This window comes from Rattus norvegicus, chromosome 5 (assembly GCF_021556685.1).
Source record: "Rattus norvegicus strain SHRSP/BbbUtx chromosome 5, alternate assembly SHRSP_T2T, whole genome shotgun sequence".
Classification (NCBI taxonomy): Eukaryota; Metazoa; Chordata; class Mammalia; order Rodentia; family Muridae; genus Rattus; species Rattus norvegicus.
In genome coordinates this window covers 10,547,951-10,567,201 of record NC_141538.1, presented here as the reverse complement: position 1 = coordinate 10,567,201, position 19,251 = coordinate 10,547,951, and the positions used below count along the sequence as shown (strand labels likewise).

Below are 19,251 nucleotides of genomic sequence, written 5' to 3'. Positions count from 1 at the left end.
TATTTTAATGGTGCCTCATTAGTTGTTTAAGTTCAGAAAGAAAAGAAAACGTCCAAACCTTCAAAACCTTTGAGTCACTACCTGCGTCTTACAAATGTGAAGTATTCTTTGTAGACAGGAACTGTCTGTTAAAGTCATATTTGACATCTACTGAATCAAAAGCGCTTTACAACAAAAGGCTAACATCTGTTTACTATATCAAAAGGGGTCCTGTGTATTTTTTACTGGAAGAATTTTCCTTTAATAATGCAGCCAAAAGTCATCTACACACACCAAACTGGTTTACAGCCAAAGTCTGTAGAGTACCCATGAACTATCATGGACAACATCACAAAATCAGCCATGTTTATTTTAGCAATCCAGTTCTTGATTTTGGTTTCAGTATTGAATTGATATAAGATATATATAGATATATAGATGTGTGTGTGTGTGGGGGGGTGTATTTATTTGGATATGTAATCAAACTCTGACTAGGTTAATTTGGCAAGTTTCAGTCACTTTAGTGCTCTTTACGTTGATTTAATTATATTGATGAATGATATTTCTCATTTAAAAAGATCAAACTGCACCTTGGGCTTTTGTGAACCTTTTCAGTCAGTTCAGGCAGTAGCTGATGGAGTCTGTAGTTTGGCCAGTTTCACCTAAGATCTGTTTAAGTCACTGAATTCGGAGATTAGACGGAAGGCAGTTGGTTTGCTGGAGGGTTTTAGATCTGCATATAATCTTGTTCAGGTGCTCATTCCTGCATTCTGGAAAAGTCCTCAGCCTGAAATAGGCCAACTGACACACCTGGGTTTAAGCAGAACATCTGGACCTACTCCTTCTTACTTGCCCATGTTCTTCAAATCGGCCCTAAACAAACGGTGCTTTCGCACAGGGCTGACACCAGAGATTTGTAAAGCCTCTGTGAACTGCCAAATCCAGTTTGATAGAAAACACAGCTACTCTTCTTGAGTCAAATACATTACAGATATGATACCCCAGTCACGTATTTCAATTTGTCAGACTTCAAGTGATTTATGGAGGTCATTTGCAACAGTCTTCATAAATTTCTTAATGGCATTAACAACGAAATGGGGGAATTTAAAGGAAGTTGTGGTACAATGTCTATAAAGCTCACTTGCATTCATTGCTCACTTGCTCTGTGTTCTAGTTATGTAACCATTGGCTTGAAGAGTTGCGAAAGTCAAATGCAGGCACGGACATAATGAATATGGAATTCCAATCTGAATGGGTGTTTTCAGATGGGAAACTCTGAAAGACCCGTGCAATTATTTAATAGCTGTATTTTGTAGCTATACTCCAGGACTTGTATGGTGCCAGAATAACTTCATCCACAAACATCAGAGCAAACTGTCAGTGTAACATGTGCAGCTTCATGCCTGGACTTTGAATCATTGTTGGTACTGCATTTTGGCATTTCTTGTGAGGTGAAGGCCAGAGAATGGGAACAAGGAGCAAGAAGAATGGGTATTAGGATGTAGGCATGCCTTTTCTGGTTCCCACACTGTATGCAGGAACAAGGAATAGCATGTGGAAGGGATCATTAGCAGATGTGCACATCTTAGGCAATTATGAGATTGTATCTCGAACACTACCTTTTGGAATTGCTGACCAGTTCAAAGTAGTTATGATACTTGTAGGACTATTCTGTCTGATGTTGTAATTCCTGTTGGGATTAGTTAAAAAATGCCATTCCTGGGGGTTTTGGCCAAGGGAAGTAGGATGGTATTGGAGTCTGAGAGCACAGAGGGGCAGAAGGTGAGGTTGGAGGGCGGGCACTGCAGAAGGTGAGGTTGGAGGGTGGGCACTGCAGAAAGCAGGCCCAGTTCCAAGAGTGTTGCTAATTTAGCAGATATCTCTGAAACCCTAAGGATGCCTTCAAAATAACAAGCGTATGTGATAGTCTCCAGGGAAATTGGGGGCCCCAAGGTGATGTTAGTGAAGGGTCTACCCAGATGAGTGGGCATCTGTCGTGACTTGGTAGTGATGTTACTTGGAACTGAGTCGAATTCATGGTCTTTTGCTCACAGTTTTGGTCTTTTTACTACTGGGACCACTGGGTTTTATTTTTCTTATTTATTTTTTATTTATTTTTTTTTTCAGGCAGAACTTGGACTCCTGATCCACCTGCATCCCAACCTCCCACGTTATAGGCATACATCACCACAGTTGGCTCGATATTATTTTAAAATGTTTCTGTAGTGCCTATGGCTTCCACTGGGTTGATAAAACACCATGACCAAAAGCAACTCGTGGGTTTATTTTATCTTATAACTTGTAGTACATCATCCAGGGAAGTCAGGGCAAGAATGTGGAGGCAGGAACTGATGCAGAGGCCATGCAAGAGTGTGACTTACTGTCTTGCTCTCCATGGTTTGCTGAGCCTGTTTTCTTTCTTTTTTTTTTTAAATTTTTTTTTTTTTTTATTAACTTGAGTATTTCTTATATACATTTCAAGTGTTATTCCCTTTCCCGGTTTCCGGACAAACATCACCCTCCCCCCTCCCCTTCCTTATGGGTGTTCCCCTCCCAAACCTCCCCCCATTGCCACCCTCCCCGCATAGTCTAGTTCACTGGGGGTTCAGTCTTAGCAGGACCCAGGGCTTCCCCTTCCACTGGTGCTCTTACTAGGATATTCATTGCTACCTATGGGGACAGAGTCCAGGGTCAGTCCATGTATAGTCTTTAGGTAGTGGCTTAGTCCCTGGAAGCTCTGGTTGCTTGACATTGTTGTACTTTTGGGGTCTCGAGCACCTTCAAGCTCTTCCAGTTCTTTCTCTGATTCCTTCAACGGGGGACCTATTCTCAGTTCAGTGGTTTGCTGCTGGCATTCGCCTCTGTATTTGCTGTATTCTGGCTGTGTCTCTCAGGAGCGATCTACATCCGGCTCCTGTCGGTCTGCACTTCTTTGCTTCATCCATCTTGTCTAATTGGGTGGCTGTATATGTATGGGCCACCTGTGGGGCAGGCTCTGAATGGGTGTTCCTTCAGTCTCTGTTTTAATCTTTGCCTCTCCCTTCCCTGCCAAGGGTATTCTTTTTCCTCATTTAAAGAAGGAGTGAAGCATTCACATTTTGATCATCCGTCTTGAGTTTCGTTTGTTCTAGGGATCTAGGGTAATTCAAGCATTTGGGCTAATAGCCACTTATCAATGAGTGCATACCATGTATGTCTTTCTGTGAGTGGGTTAGCTCACTCACGATGATATTTTCCAGTTCCAACCATTTGCCTACGAATTTCATAAACTCGTTGTTTTTGATAGCTGAGTAATATTCCATTGTGTAGATGTACCACATTTTCTGTATCCATTCCTCTGTTGAAGGGCATCTGGGTTCTTTCCAGTTTCTGGCTATTATAAATAAGGCTGTGATGAACATAGTGGAGCACGTGTCTCTTTTATATGTTGAGGCATCTTTTGGGTATATGCCCAAGAGAGGTATGGCTGGATCCTCAGGCAGTTCAATGTCCAATTTTCTGAGGAACCTCCAGACTGATTTCCAGAATGGTTTTACCAGTCTGCAATCCCACCAACAATGGAGGAGTGTTCCTCTTTCTCCACATCCTCGCCAGCATCTGCTGTCACCTGAGTTTTTGATCTTAGCCATTCTCACTGGTGTGAGGTGAAATCTCAGGGTTGTTTTGATTTGCATTTCCCTTATGACTAAAGATGTTGAACATTTCTTTAGGTGTTTCTCAGCCATTCGGCATTCCTCAGCTGTGAATTCTTTGTTTAGCTCTGAACCCCATTTTTTAATAGGGTTATTTGTTTCCCTGCGGTCTAACTTCTTGAGTTCTTTGTATATTTTGGATATAAGGCCTCTATCTGTTATAGGATTGGTAAAGATCTTTTCCCAATCTGTTGGTTGCCGTTTTGTCCTAACCACAGTGTCCTTTGCCTTACAGAAGCTTTGCAGTTTTATGAGATCCCATTTGTCGATTCTTGATCTTAGAGCATAAGCCATCGGTGTTTTGTTCAGGAAATTTTTTCCAGTGCCCATGTGTTCCAGATGCTTCCCTAGTTTTTCTTCTATTAGTTTGAGTGTGTCTGGTTTGATGTGGAGGTCCTTGATCCACTTGGACTTAAGCTTTGTACAGGGTGATAAGCATGGATCAATCTGCATTCTTCTACATGTTGCCCTCCAGTTGAACCAGCACCATTTGCTGAAAATGCTATCTTTTTTCCATTGGATGGTTTTGGCTCCTTTGTCAAAAATCAAGTGACCATAGGTGTGTGGGTTCATTTCTGGGTCTTCAATTCTATTCCATTGGTCTATCTGTCTGTCTCTGTACCAATACCATGCAGTTTTTATCACTATTGCTCTGTAATACTGCTTGAGTTCAGGGATAGTGATTCCCCCTGAAGTCCTCTTATTGTTGAGGATAGCTTTAGCTATCCTGGGTTTTTTGTTATTCCAGATGAATTTGCAAATTGTTCTGTCTAACTCTTTGAAGAATTGGATTGGTATTTTGATGGGGATTGCATTGAATCTGTAGATTGCTTTTGGTAAAATGGCCATTTTTACTATATTAATCCTGCCAATCCATGAGCATGGGAGATCTTTCCATCTTCTGAGGTCTTCTTCAATTTCTTTCCTCAGTGTCTTGAAGTTCTTATTGTACAGATCTTTTACTTGCTTGGTTAAAGTCACACCGAGGTACTTTATATTATTTGGGTCTATTATGAAGGGTGTCGTTTCCCTAATTTCTTTCTCGGCTTGTTTCTCTTTTGTATAGAGGAAGGCAACTGATTTATTTGAGTTAATTTTATACCCAGCCACTTTGCTGAAGTTGTTTATCAGCTTTAGTAGTTCTCTGGTGGAACTTTTGGGATCACTTAAATATACTATCATGTCATCTGCAAATAGTGATATTTTGACCTCTTCTTTTCCGATCTGTATCCCTTTGATCTCCTTTTGTTGTCTGATTGCTCTGGCTAGAACTTCAAGAACTATATTGAATAAGTAGGGAGAGAGTGGGCAGCCTTGTCTAGTCCCTGATTTTAGTGGGATTGCTTCAAGTTTCTCTCCATTTAGTTTAATGTTAGCAACTGGTTTGCTGTATATGGCTTTTACTATGTTTAGGTATGGGCCTTGAATACCTATTCTTTCCAGGACTTTTATCATGAAGGGGTGTTGAATTTTGTCAAATGCTTTCTCAGCATCTAATGAAATGATCATGTGGTTCTGTTCTTTCAGTTTGTTTATATGATGGATCACGTTGATGGTTTTCCTTATATTAAACCATCCTTGCATGCCTGGGATGAAGCCTACTTGATCATGGTAGATGATTGTTTTGATGTGCTCTTGAATTCGGTTTGCCAGAATTTTATTGAGTATTTTTGCGTCGATATTCATAAGGGAAATTGGTCTGAAGTTCTCTTTCTTTGTTGGGTCTTTGTGTGGTTTAGGTAGAAGAGTAATTGTGGCTTCGTAGAAGGAATTCGGTAGTGATCCATCTGTTTCAATTTTGTGGAATAGTTTGGATAATATTGGTATGAGGTCTTCTATGAAGGTTTGATAGAATTCTGCACTAAACCCGTCTGGACCTGGGCTCTTTTTGGTTGGGAGACCTTTAATGACTGCTTCTATTTCCTTAGGAGTTATGGGGTTGTTTAACTGGTTTATCTGTTCCTGATTTAACTTCGATACCTGGTATCTGTCTAGGAAATTGTCCATTTCCTGAAGATTTTCAAGTTTTGTTGAATATAGGTTTTTATAGTAAGATCTGATGATTTTTTGAATTTCCTCTGAATCTGTAGTTATGTCTCCCTTTTCATTTCTGATTTTGTTAATTTGGACGCACTCTCTGTGTCCTCTCGTTAGTCTGGCTAAGGGTTTATCTATCTTGTTGATTTTCTCAAAGAACCAACTTTTGGTTCTGTTGATTCTTTCTATGGTCCTTTTTGTTTCTACTTGGTTGATTTCAGCTCTGAGTTTGATTATTTCCTGCCTTCTACTCCTCCTGGGTGTATTTGCTTCTTTTTGTTCTAGAGCTTTTAGGTGTGCTGTCAAGCTGCTGACATATGCTCTTTCCTGTTTCTTTCTGCAGGCACTCAGCGCTATGAGTTTTCCTCTTAGCACAGCTTTCATTGTGTCCCATAAGTTTGGGTATGTTGTACCTTCATTTTCATTAAATTCTAAAAAGTTTTTAATTTCTTTCTTTATTTCTTCCTTGACCAGGTTATCATTGAGTAGAGCATTGTTCAATTTCCACGTATATGTGGGTATTCTTCCCTTATTGTTATTGAAGACCAGTTTTAGGCCGTGGTGGTCCGATAGCACGCATGGGATTATTTCTATCTTTCTGTACCTGTTGAGGCCCGTTTTTTGACCAATTATATGGTCAATTTTGGAGAAAGTACCATGAGGAGCTGAGAAGAAGGTATATCCTTTTGCTTTAGGATAGAATGTTCTATAAATATCCGTTAAGTCCATTTGGCTCATGACGTCTCTTAGTCTGTCTACATTTCTGTTTAATTTCTGTTTCCATGATCTGTCCATTGATGAGAGTGGGGTGTTGAAATCTCCCACTATTATTGTGTGAGGTGCAATGTGTGTTTTGAGCTTTAGTAAGGTTTCTTTTACATATGTAGGTGCCCTTGTATTTGGGGCATAGATATTTAGGATTGAGACTTCATCTTGGTGGATTTTTCCTTTGATGAATATGAAGTGTCCTTCCTTATCTTATTTGATGACTTTTAGTTGAAAATTGATTTTATTTGATATTAGAATGGCTACTCCAGCTTGCTTCTTCTGACCATTTGCTTGGAAAATTGTTTTCCAGCCTTTCACTCTGAGGTAATGTCTGTCTTTGTCTCTGAGGTGTGTTTCCTGTAGGCAGCAGAATGCAGGGTCCTCGTTGCGTATCCAGTTTGTTAATCTATGTCTTTTTATTGGGGAGTTGAGGCCATTGATATTGAGAGATATTAAGGAATAGTGATTATTGCTTCCCGTTATATTCATATTTGGAAGTGAGGTTATGATTGTGTGCTTTCATTCTCTTTGTTTTGTTGCCAAGATGATTAGTTTCTTGCTTCTAGGGTATAGCTTGCCTCCTTATGTTGGGCTTTACCCTTTATTATCCTTTGTAGTGCTGGATTTGTAGAAAGATATTGTGTAAATTTGGTTTTGTCATGGAATATCTTGGTTTCTCCATCTATGTTAATTGAGAGTTTTGCAGGATACAGTAACCTGGGCTGGCATTTGTGTTCTCTTAGGGTCTGTATGACATCTGTCCAGGATCTTCTGGCCTTCATAGTTTCTGGCGAAAAGTCTGGTGTGATTCTGATAGGTCTGCCTTTATATGTTACTTGACCTTTTACCCTTACTGCTTTTAATATTCTTTCTTTATTTTGTGCGTTTGGTGTTTTGACAATTATGTGACGGGAGGTGTTTCTTTTCTGGTCCAATCTATTTGGAGTTCTGTAGGCTTCTTGTATGCCTATGGGTATCTCTTTTTTTAGGTTAGGGAAGTTTTCTTCTATGATTTTGTTGAAGATATTTACTGGTCCTTTGAGCTGGGAGTCTTCACTCTCTTCTATACCTATTATCCTTAGGTTTGATCTTCTCATTGAGTCCTGGATTTCCTGTATGTTTTGGACCAGTAGCTTTTTCCGCTTTACATTATCTTTGACAGTTGAGTCAATGATTTCTATGGAATCTTCTGCTCCCGAGATTCTCTCTTCCATCTCTTGAATTCTGTTGGTGAAGCTTGTATCTACAGCTCCTTGTCTTTTCTTTTGATTTTCTATGTCCAGGGTTGTTTCCATGTGTTCTTTCTTGATTGCTTCTATTTCCATTTTTAATTCCTTCAACTGTTTGATTGTGTTTTCCTGGAATTCTTTCAGGGATTTTTGCGATTCCTCTCTGTAGGCTTGTACTTGTTCTCTAAGGGAGTTCTTTATGTCTTTCTTGAAGTCCTCCAGCATCATGATCAAATATGATTTTGAAACTAGGTCTTGCTTTTCTGGTGTGTTTGGATATTCCGTGTTTGCTTTGGTGGGAGAATTGGGCTCCGATGATGCCATGTAGTCTTGGTTTCTGTTGCTTGGGTTCCTGTGCTTGCCTCTCGCCATCAGATTATCTCTAGTGTTACTTTGTTCTGCTATTTCTGACAGTGGCTAGACTGTCCTATAACCTGTGTGTCAGGAGTGCTGTAGACCTGTTTTCCTGTTTTCTTTCAGCCAGTTATGGGGACAGAGTGTTCTGCTTTCGGGCGTGTAGTTTTTCCTCTCTACAGGTCTTCAGCTGTTCCTGTGGGCCTGTGTCTTTAGTTCACCAGGCAGGTTTCTTGCAGGGGAAAAATTGGTCCTACCTGTGGTTCCAAGGCTCAAGTTTGCTCGTGGGGTACTGCCTAAGTCCTCTCCGCCTTGGCAGCAACCGGGAAAATCTGTGCCGCTCCTTCCGGGAGCCTCCGTGCACCAGGGTTTCAGATGACGTTTGGTGTTTTCCTCTGGCGCCTGGATGTGCACAGAGTGCAGTCTCTTCTGGTTTCCCAGGCGTGTCTGCCTCTCTGAAGGTTCAGCTCTCCCTCCCACGGGATTTGGGTGCAGAGAACTGTTTATCCGGTCTGTTTCCTTCAGGTTCCGGCAGTGTCTCAGGCGCAGGGGTCCTGCCGCTCCCGGGCCCTCCCCTACGGGAACCCAGAGGCCTTATACAGTTGCCTCTTGGGCCAGGGATGTGGGCAGGGGTGGGCAGTGTTGGTGGTCTCCTCCGCTCTGCAGCCTCAGGAGTGCCCACCTGATCAGGCGGTGAGGTCTCTCTCCCACGGGGTTTGGGAGCAGAGAGCTGCTGCGGTCCGGGATCCGCCGGTGTGGGACTTCCGGTAAACACAGGAAGTGCCCGGCCTTAGAGGAATTTTGCCTCTGTGTGTCCTGAGTTCACCAGGCAGGTTTCTTGCAAGGGAAAAGTTGGTCCTACCTGCAGTTACAAGGCTCAAGTTTGCTCGTGGGGTACTGCCTAAGTCCTCTCCGCTGTGGCAGCAACCGGGAAGATCTGCGTCGCTCTTTCCAGGAGCCTCCGTGCACCAGGGTTTCAGATGACGTTTGGTGTTTTCCTCTGGCGCCTGGATGTGCACAGAGTGCAGTCTCTTCTGGTTTCCCAGGCGTGTCCGCCTCTCTGAAGGTTCAGCTCTCCCTCCCACGGGATTTGGGTGCAGAGAACTGTTTATCCGGTCTGTTTCCTTCAGGTTCCGGCAGTGTCTCAGGCGCAGGGGTCCTGCCCTGAGCCTGTTTTCTTGTAGAACCCAAGACCACCAGCCCAGGGATGACAACACCCATTCTCAAATTACTCTAGCTTTTGTCAAGTTGACATAGGACTATATTTATCCATCATACAGAGCATAGCTTGGTTTTAGTTAGTCAGATGGGCGACTAGTCCAAAAGTTTATGAATTAAAGAGGATTTTAGGTTTGAAAATTCTGACATGTAGCTTTTGGTTTTAAAAACAGAGATTGGGATCTGATTTTGCCCTCTGGTATGCTTTTGTGTATGAATGAACAACTTACACATAGCAAGCCTAATGCCTCCTTGCCTCACTTCCTGAATCTAGAAAGGAAAGGTTAGGCATCAGAGAAGTTGCAGAGTAGAGTGGAGAAGGGGAAGCAAGGATAGAAGCTTTTTGGGAAAAGGTGGAAGATGTCCTTTATAAGACTACCAGAAAAGCAAAAGTATTGGGAAAAGCCTGATGCTCAAATCTGAGCACTTATGGAGAAACACCTTCCAGGAAGACACTAAGATACAGGCTTAGGTTTCTTGCACTATGTGTGCAGGATAGAGTTTCTGGCAAGACTTAGTAAGTTCTGAAAGAGATTCCCAATGGAGAATCTGTGGACTCTTTGAGACCTAAAGAAAGCTCAGTGAAATAACGCCAGTTCTAAATAATGAGGGACCTAATCAAGGCATAACAGGCAGCAATGTCCATGTTGGCAGCCCTGACATATAGGTAAATTGACTTCCCAGCTCCTGGCATGTAATAGATAGGTGCACAGGGTGGTTCAAGAATGAGTAATCTGTAATGGTTCAACAACATTAGACACAATCAGCAAGGATGGGGAAGTGTTTGCTAGACCCCAGGAAAGGAATAGAGACGAGAGCAGGCTTGCTAGAAAGTTAACTCTAAAATTCCTTTTCAGAAAATTCTTTTTACAGTTTGGATCATGTTTTCTATCTAAAACATACTCATGAGAATAGAGTGAAAATTTAGGAACAAAAATGGTAGAAATATGGCTGTCATTCAGATCTGTCATGGGCAGTTCCATCCTACCTGGGGTTTCCCCTGGGAGTACACAACACTTGTCCCTTGCATCAACTTTCTAAAAATCAGAATATGATTTTTCTTCATGTGACCCAAGTGAAAAGTTTCTCTTCCTTTTTGTTTCTTCTTCCTTCCTCTTGTTTTCTTCCTCCATCTTTTTTTCTTTTGTCTTTTCCTCCAGGTATTTATAGATAGAGGCAGATAAGGGAAGATTAAGAAACCCAAGGTCTGTAGAATTTGAGTGAAATCCTTGGAAACATTTCAGCACCAGGAGACAGGAGCAAGAAGGACATCAGATTACATACTGAATAAATCCAGTTCCAATGTTTCCTGAAGGATTGATCTCTAGGAAATAAGAAGACCAACATTCCCTGCTTTTCTACCTGCACAGTTGGAGACCCTTCCTCCCAGGCTTGTACCAGCTGGTCAGAGGAATAGCTGCCTGTCTGCGCTGGATTCAATAAAGAGATCAACCCCTTTCCCTTCCCTCAGAGTCTTTAGGGAAACAGGTTGGTCTCAGAGCTATTCTCCTATGTTTTTGTTAAATCTCTAAGTTGAGATTGATTAACTTTTAGATTAAGCACACTCTGAAATGAAGTTGAAAATGACTTAACCTTCAAATAGGAATGGAATTCTCACCAGTCATTATTTGAATTCACTGATGTTACAAATTTGTGGACGGATGTTATCCATTAAGGTGAAAGCAGAAAGGGACTATAAAGTTGACTCAAAGCTGAGCACTTTACCTTCAGGGAAGCACATATAAAAGTCTGTCTTGAACCATATATATAGTAACAGTTAAAGCTTTGAACACCTGGTTCTTAACTGGCCAGGCAGAGCCATATAAAATACTGACATACCTTCTACTTTGCTGTTATTTTGATGGCTTGGCAGGCTACTATTTTTATTGAATGTGCTTAGGAATTTAGCATCAGCAATCAGTCAGCTTGGAGTGCATTTCTTTATTGAATGCCAACCATGTACTGGGGTAGACTTAGAGTCTGGACTAGAGTTCTTATTTACACTGGTTGAATCCTCAGAGTGATTAAATGATGGTTACATTTAGTAGTTATGGCCAATCTTGCCCAGAGAGTTGAGAAGTAGATGAATTTTCCAGACTTCGAAATCAAGAAGCAGCTTCCTGCTTAAGTTCGGTGACCTGGCTGGAAGCATGACTCTATAAAGCCAAAGTTCAATCCCTAGATAGCAAGTCATTGAAAAAATTGTTTGCCCTCTAAGATGTATCTCTCACAGTACCCTGTTTCTTAGCTTGCAAGCCATAGTGCAAAAGGAAGACCATTCTGGCTCCCCATTGGGTATGCTGGCCAATCAGTCTAGCCAAATTTGTGAGTTCCAGGTCAGTGAGAGATTTTGTCTCCAAAGAAAAGAAAGACAGAAGGATGACTCTGTTGACCTCTGTTCTTCATGCACTCCCAAGCATGTGCACCTGCACATTTAACCCCACCACCACCACCCCATGCCCAGTTCACACACATGAACACATATGCACAATTTAGAGTCATCATACTGTGTGGTCATTTTATAGCATTATCATTTTTAGTCCAATGTGTATCATTAAACATTGTTTTCGGATTCTTTCTGAGTTATTTTGGCTATGAAATCTGCTACCTCAGATATCAGGTTGGTTGGGCTGATATGACTGACTAGGTGGTGGCCCTTCCTTCCCCACTGTTCTATGTGCACCCCTCCCCAAGATGTATGCTGTTTTGAAGAGAGTGATCTCCCCCCCCCCCTTCTGGACTGATGTCAAGGGTATACAAACAGTTGGTTTCCTTGCATGAACTTCCAAACAAGCTCTCTAAATGCCTGAAACTATAGTTCTGTCATTATTGAAACCTTTCATCCAAAATTATAGTGAATCTTTTATGTGTCAAATGTTAGCCTAGAGACACATTGATAAATTAGGTTTCTTTCCTTTTTCAGGGTTTTTCAATTCAAAGGAGAAGCAGTAGGAAAGATGTTGCTAGTGTGACCAGTGTTAGAGAGAAAGTCTTCAATGGTATATTTCTGAGGTACAGAAATATGAGGGTAATGTACTGCTGGCACGATGAATAAACGTGAGTAGCCAGATGCTTTGGGGGAGCTATACTCTCTCACACAACACAATTGCCATTTTCTGGGAACATAAATATCTGAGCAGTATCCCAATCAACCTGTTTCACTAGGAGTTGAGATTTAAAGGAAATGATATTTATTATTCTACGTTTGATCTGCCTCTCCTCTTGGCAGTCCTAATTTAATCATATAAAACTGCTTCTTCTATACTATGTTGCTCCATAAAATTTGGAGACACTCTAATTCCATACCACTGAAGGAAAATATACAAAATTTTAACATAAAAGAACCACTCAAAACTGACTTAGATCTTGCTAGAACAAGTTCTTGCTAGAACAACAACAGAATATTTAAGAGCATACATTGCTTTTTAATGGGGCTGCTTAGTTTTTTAAATTTTAATTTACTGATTGGCAGAAATGTAGTTTATTGTCTTAAAACAATCCAAATAGTCTTATATTCAGGGATTAAGGGTATTACATTGTTATTGTATGTCAGATTTTGTTAAAACTGAAAAAAAAAAGAGCAACAAAAACTCCAATACTACAGAGCGAGTGGAATTGAGAGCATATTATGATTTTAAGGTAATCGAGGTCTATAGCTGTGGTTCCTCTGCCAGCACTGTCTCCATTTATCTCATTTGCTATATTTTTCTACTCCAGTACAAATCGTGAAAGATTGGTATTTTACTTATTCTAAAAGATGTTCTCGAGTTAGGTTGTCTGGTCCACACTCGCAATCCCAGCACTCGGGTGTTTGAGGCAGAGGATTGCTAAAAGCTGAGTCTAAGGCCAGCCTGAGCCATGTGAATAGTGAGATTGTTCCTTAACAAAAACAACTGACCAGCAAGCAGCTAAGCAAATAAAGATGGCCTCTAAAGCACCATTTGGAGGCTATCGCGGGGTACTTCTTGGATGGAGAACTTTCTCAGGCAGCTTTGGGTTTCAGGAATTGGAGGAACCAGTTCTGCAGTTTCAGAGACTTACCTAAGGCAGTGATGTCGCCTGCTTTGAGTCACGCCAGTTTAATAATTGTGCCACCCCCCACCCCGTGTCTTTGTGTGTATGTGAAATAAATTTGTAATTTTAGTAGAGATTGCATTGAATAAGTTTCAAATGTGTTTGTATAGCATGGGTAATTTTCCAAAGTTAATTCTATCAGTCCATAAACATGGGATAGCTTACAATTTGAGGTTTTTTCCCTATGATTTACAGTGTAGAAGTCTCTTACTTCCTTGGTTAAATGTATACCTTAGTATTTTACTCATTTATTTATTTTATTGAAGATTTGTCTCACTTATTTTGGTTGTTATTATAAATTAAGTTCTCTTCTTAATTTCTTCTTTGAATAGTGTTTTATTCGTGTGTGTATACATGATCTAATTGATAAGTCAAATAAGAAAAAGCTAAGCCCCTAGGGCACACTGTAGAGGTTAAGGGTGGAATCCTGGAAGTTTCAATGAGCTGGGGTGGGGAGAACATTTTGAGGTTCATTGTGTAGCAGAGTGACACAGCTAACAATAGTGTATTATTGTATTTTATACATAAGTAACCAAGAGTAAATTTCAAATATCTCATTTTGAAAGATGATCTTTTACAATGAGATATTTGAAAAAAAAAGGTGATGGATATGTTAGGTGACTTGATTTAATCATTTTGTATTATACATTTAGTTGAAGACAGCATTTCATACTGGCTTCATGTAGCTATAATTTATTGACGTAATACAAATGAGAAGACATCTAAGAAACGAGGATATTAACATAACTAACAGTATGTAACTCAGTAGTCACGGAATGGAGAGGAGAGCTCTTCCGGTTTGCAGGAGATGGGCACGTTCTGGAGATGTGGGAGGAGGGGGAGGGACAGAGAGGAATGTGAAGGATTTAGGATAGCTTTGAAGAGCCGGCCTACTCCTGGGTGATCACGGCCCTGATGGTTTCCATTAGGCCATATTCCTCTGGCCACACAGACAAGGCCTCTTGTGTAATCCTTCCCTCCAGCTCAGTTCTCTTCCCGTTGGTCTCCAGGACTTCAGACAGCTTTCCTGCGGCAGGAGAGATGGGCACTTACAGGTCCAGGAGCTGTGATGAGAGACATGGTCTTCGGTTCCAAGAACTGGGAAATATAAAAGTGTTCTTTTAAAAAGTCTTGTGCCTAATTTACAATATTCTGTTACTTTGGCATATTTACTATTCCTTGTAATCATGAAGTGTTGGATAAAAGATTAAAAGGAACAAATATTTCAACTATTTTTATGTAGACGGATCCTTGAAAGCACTTTTAAGGGAGTAGATTTGAGGGGAATTTTCAGTTTGTCAACTGCATTCAGGAAGGGATGTTATTATCAATATAATGAAACTCTCAGTTTTTTCCCTTGATTTTCTAGAAAGTATATTGCAGTAGGAGGTTTAATTTTTTTCTTTTAAATCTAATATTGTGTCTTAGGGCTTTTCTGGAACCTAAATGGTATTTCAGCATTGTCTTAATTAATCATAGAGAACTATTTTGAAAATATAATGTTATTAATAGAACAAAGGTAGTTACATCTTCAAGCTTTATTTATAAACAACCCAACAGTTGGATATCAATTTTGTAAAACACTGAAAGACATGTAGAGGCAAAACAAGGTTTTGATGGAACCCAGTTGTCTGGATGTGCCGGCAAGAAATTCTTAGCTCTCTTTGAACATCTAAAAGTCTGCCATACTGTGCTCTGGACAAGCTTTTAGAGTTAAAACAATGCTGGCTAATTGACCTATTTTAAATTCTTCTCACTCTGTCCCCAGTCTGAGAGGCAGAGCGCTCCTCTAAAGACCTGGGCTTTTTATGAGGTGTTAAATCAACGTTGCCAAATGGGACTTTGTGGAACTCTCTCCAGCCTCATTGCCGAGTGATGGAGGCTACCAGATCACTCTGTATCTTTAATAGCCTACGATTAACCCCTCTTATAAGGAAATAAATGGGATCTCTTGGATATGCATAAATCATCACGACTAGAACCCAGATTTACTTATATAGGATTCAGGCCTGGAACCCCTCCAGGGCACCATTTGTAGCCTTTCTTTAGACTTGAAAGTGTTGGCAGGCAGACCGTGTGCATGGCATCTCCAGGACTGGCGAATTCTTGATGCACTGACAAATACCCAGTGGGCAAATCTGCTTAAGGCTCTTGGACTTTTGCGGAGAGGAGAGGGACTTGTTTTCAGAGAATAGATGGAGTCTCCTAGCATCATTCAGTCCTTCTGGTCCCCATTTTCTCGCATTTCCTACAATATATGATTCCCACAGCCTCTGTAAGAGCCGTGTATGGCAAAAGAGGCATTGTATTCACAGTCAAAGGAGGAAGCGCCTAACGGAAGCTGCTTGGAAGTGTGGGAGGGGCCTTGAGGTCCAGTATTCCACTCACAATGTGGAGACTGCAAAATGTAAAAACATTTCAATCTGAAGCATGGGGCAAATGAAGCCCGACAGTAAGCCCGTGCTTCCCGTTCCTGCAGGAGAGACTTTAATGATGGAGTTGTCAGTCTCCTTGAAAACCTAGCCAGGGGCCATGTAGAGATGCACAGGGAGAGACATCCGTCCTGCCTCTCCACTTAGAAGTGGAGAAGACGGTACACGACTGAATACTTTAGTGATTCCCAAGTGCTATTTTAAAGAATTTAATTTCTAAAGATATTAGTATGGACTAGAGCATTGTCTTTTATCAACTGACAGGTGACTCTTCGTTCTCATTGGATGAAATTGGAATTTCTATAATTTAATAAATATTAGATAATACTGATGATGGCCAGTTATTACGTCTTTGCCTTCTTGTCTGAAACAATAGTTTCTTCTTATTAGCACAGTTTGCTAAATAAAAAAGAGAGCAGAGGGAGCTGGGCAGTGGTGGCAGGTGCTTTAAAGGCCAGGACTCAGGAGGCAGAGGCAGGTGAATGTCTGGGAGTTCAGGCCAGACAGAGCTACACCGTGAGATGTTGGGGGAGGAGGAAGGCACACCTTCTTCTTGTCATGTGGATTCTGCTCTGTCCTGGCCCTCACAAGCTGAGCAGTAAATTCTGAAAGTGAGAAGGAAGTGCTAATGCTAGCTGTTTAGAAAACATTAGATGAATTGGATCCGATGTAGAGAATTTGTCGGGTGCCTTTCAGACAAAGGCTGACTGTATTCCATATTCTAACTGACCTTTACAGAATTAAAACATTTTTAATGGCTTTCCCTCTTTCTTCCACATATGAAGACATCATGGGCTGAAGTAAAGTAGGTTTTGACCAGAAATTCCATGGCTAGAGTTTGGCGAGAGGGCTTAGTGTATAAAGGTGCCTGTCACCAAACTGGATGTCCCCCAGGCTACTATCCTCTGACCTTTACACGTATGCAGTGGCACCCTCCCAACACCCAGCACACAGGATATATAGAATGTAATATATATATTCAACTCTGTGGTTAAATATTAAGGTATGTTTGTATGCGGCATTACTGAATGCCTTTATTAGTATGAAGGCCATTTCAATGCCTTATTTATTTATTTATTTATTATTTTATTTATTTATGACACTATTCTAACTCTGAGGCATCGTAGCTATGAAAACCCAAGCAAAGGCCGACAGTGCTTTAAATCCTCGTGTTCAGAACAGAGAGGACAATGATGCAGTGTAGAGCACTTGGCCACATGGGTTGGGTTTAAAGTTATTTATATATTGATATTTAGTGCTGTATATCCTAAAATGTGCTCCAAAGAAGGTAATTTTAAGGTAAAACTGGTAGATTTTTTCTTTTTTCTTTAATTTTTTTTGAGATTCTAATATAGTTCTATCATGTCTGCCTTCCCTTTGTGTCCCGTAAACCCTTCTCTTTTTCAAATTCATGGCCTCTTTTATTTCATTGATTGTTGTTATTTACATATGCATGCATTCCTAGATATAGCCAGTTCAGTCTATGTAATGTTATTTGTATATACTTGTTCAGGTCTGACTATTGATTTTGGATAACCAGTTGGTGTGCTCTTCCCTGAGGAGGACTATTTCTCCCATCCTCAGCATTTCTTACCTGTCTATAATTATAATTTTCTTTTCCAATCTGGGAAAAAAACATAATAATTTTATATTCCAAGATAAAAATAGACATAAAAAGAAGATTAAAAGTAAAATTACACAACCATTTCATATTTCAAATCAACCTCTGCTTATAATTTAGATATTAAATCTTATTTATTGAACTGAAGAGGGAGGAAATTGCTTGTCCCGTTACTGTCTTATATTTGCCAATTGAATCCTAGTGTCATTGAACATTGGGACTCATATTTTCCAAAGATGACATTGCTTACCATCCTACGTGTATCTGACCACACCACAGATGTTTCTGTAACCCTATTGTGATAACTCGTATCTTGGGTTCCCAAGACTCCTTCAGCTCTCAATGTTTCCTAACTGTAAGAAGTACTTCCTGATCACACAGACTCATTAATTACACAGATGACTGCTTTCTGACAGCTATGGAGAGAAAAGGGAAAAGGATAGCCAGACAGATCTGAGAGAGCGCACACAGCTACCACCATGTAGCAAATACTGCTCCCTTTACTACAGCGTTGAGTCAAAGCTTGGATTTTTCCAGGCCTTTTCTTGGAAGCCTCTGAGTTAACAAAGGTGTCAGAGGATTCTTTGTACAGCTGGTTTGAAAACACCATGAGCAGCCACCTGCAAGAGTAAAGTGCACTTTGCTGCAATTGTTTTTCTATTTTCCCGTTGACTATCAATAAGCACGATAAGTGATAGCGAAGATGACCCGCGACAGATCATATCCCTGAGAGATCCCAACCTCTCCCGCACAGCTTCTAACCAGTCCCTTGCTGCTTCCCAGGGTGCTCAAGGGGAGAGGATTCAGTTTCTCTCTCCTTGAATTTGGGCATGTGGGCTTAGAACACTTCAGCTCAGCAACTGTAATGCAATGGCGTCTTCTGAACCCTAGTCAAGAAGGAGCGCTACTGCTCTTATTGAAGGGCACTTGTGACTACAGTCCCCCTGAGTGGCTGAAGAGAACTTAAGTACTCCATGGCTTCAGTGCTGTCCCCCTGAGTGGCTGAAGAAGAATTTAAGTACTCCATGGCTTCAGTGCTGGGAGAAAGCCAAGCCCACCATGCCATGTGCTCTCAGAAAAGTCAGGAAAAGCATAGGCAAGTGTAGCATTCTGGAGAACAGTCCCTAGCCACTAATTCCAGTGCTGGTTATGAAGGAAGGCTTCCAAAGCCTCCAGCTATGATGTCCTCTCAGCAGAGAACAAGGCATCATTAAGAGGGGACAGTTTTGCTATCTATGCACAGATTCCTCGTATTCCTTAAACACATAAAATGATTGCCTTTTTAAGCAGTGTGGGCGGTAGTTTGTTACAAAGCCGTTATCATCATACTGTAATCATACCGACTTCTAACTCAGTAAGCACGGCAGGCCCTTCTGTCCTGTTCAGTACTCAGTCTTGTCTCGCTTGCACCGACTAGCACCTACACAGTACGACGCAGTATATTTTAAACAACTTCTTTCTGTTGTCTACAATGATTTCACTTGTCACATAAATGCATGAACGGAGAATCACTTAGCTAGAGTGTTGTAAACGGCTTTGATGGAAATGTTGTAATGTACAAGTTTTACTTCCTACCAAGAATCATGTAGAAAGAACCTGTCAAAGCTGAGCCATCGGTGTGGACTTTGAAGAACTACCACACACTAATTAAGTACGTAGGATTGTTTTATAACCCACGGCCATGTCTTTGAAGGTGATATCAGTGAAATAGGAGGCTCGGAAGCCTCACGATCTCTACTGACGTCTACAGAGGGCTCTGTGTTTCTATGCTTTCCAGAAATCACTTTAAAACTGTCAGCTTTCTCTTCTTCCCACAAGACAGTTTCAGAAACTTGTATTCCTGCAGG

The 19,251-nt window shown here is 40.9% G+C and overlaps 1 long non-coding RNA gene across 6 annotated transcripts in view; it reads left to right on the top strand.

Annotated features, from left to right (window-relative positions):
* LOC148005616 (uncharacterized) overlaps positions 1-19,251 on the top strand; it is a 60,245-nt gene that overhangs the window by 19,349 nt on the left and 21,645 nt on the right. For 3 of the 6 annotated variants that reach the window (XR_015620599.1, XR_015620600.1, XR_015620602.1), the window contains exons 4-5: positions 10,438-10,765; positions 12,201-12,334. This is a non-coding gene — a long non-coding RNA (uncharacterized LOC148005616). Of the gene's footprint in view, positions 1-10,437; positions 10,766-12,200; positions 12,335-14,361; positions 14,579-19,251 lie in introns of those variants that run through there. The other 3 variants (XR_015620604.1, XR_015620603.1, XR_015620601.1) reach the window with 2 other exon arrangements.